The sequence below is a fragment of the Elephantulus edwardii genome, unplaced genomic scaffold (genome assembly GCF_000299155.1).
Source record: "Elephantulus edwardii isolate Elephantulus edwardi_28Jun2011 unplaced genomic scaffold, EleEdw1.0 scaffold00298, whole genome shotgun sequence".
In the NCBI taxonomy this organism is placed as follows: domain Eukaryota; kingdom Metazoa; phylum Chordata; class Mammalia; order Macroscelidea; family Macroscelididae; genus Elephantulus; species Elephantulus edwardii.
The window spans coordinates 1,529,144-1,530,252 of record NW_006400048.1 but is presented as its reverse complement, the minus strand read 5'-3'; positions in this window follow the sequence as shown (position 1 = coordinate 1,530,252).

Below are 1,109 nucleotides of genomic sequence, written 5' to 3'. Positions count from 1 at the left end.
GCACTCCTTAAGAATAGAAGAACGGTAGGAGGTATCTCACTCCCTGATTTCAAATCCTACTACACTGCCGTATTGGTAAAGACAGCATGGTACTGGTACAATGACAGACACATAGATCAATGGAATCGAATTGAGAATCCAGAGATCAACCCATATATCTATGGTCAATTGATTTTTGACAAGGAAATTAAATCAGTGAAGTGGGGAAACGACAGGCTTTTTAACAAATGGTGTTGGCAAAATTGGAAAAATATCTGCAAATGTCTTCTTAATCTAATGTGTCTTTAATCACTATATTGTGTCTTTCCTTATATTTTATGTTGGTTTTAATTCTGAAATATATTTTAACAGAGATTAGTATTGTCATTCCTGCTATTTTGTGAGTGCCATTTGCTTGCTATATTTTTTTAATCCTTTAATTTTGAGTCTTTTTCTTAATGTCTTAGATGTCACTCTTGTAGACAACATATTGATGGGCTTTTAAAAAAATGCATTCTGATACTTTTTTCTCTTTATTGGTACGTTAAGTCCATTCATATTAAGTGTGATTAATGACAGGCCAGGTTTTATCATTACCATGTTGCTGTTTTTGTTGTTGTTGCTGTTTCTAATTACTATTCAGTTTATTTTGGCATCTTTGTGTGAAGGAATTTCCTTGAAAGTTTTTATAGATTTTGTCTTGTTTTTACAAACGCCTTGAGTTCCTTCTTTTCTGCAAAGGATATAATATCTCCTTCATATTTCATGGAGAGCTTTACTCAGTACAGGATCCTCCGCTGGCAACTGTTTTGTCTCTCAACTTTCTGTATATGCCATCCTATTTTCTTCTTGCTTGCATGGTTTCTTCTGAGAAATTACAATTTAATATAATTGCTGTTCCTTTGTGGGTGACTCTTTGCTTTCCTTGCGTTATTTTTAGTATTCCATGCTTTTATTTTTGATAACTTAACTATGATATATCTTGATGTTTTCTTTTTAAAGAATATTTTTTTTTAATTATTATTAACTTTAATGAAAATAAGGCCCCAGGAGTTGATGGTATACCAATTGACATATTTCAGCTAACAGATGCTGCCCTGGACGTGCTCACCAAGTTGTGCCAAGAAATC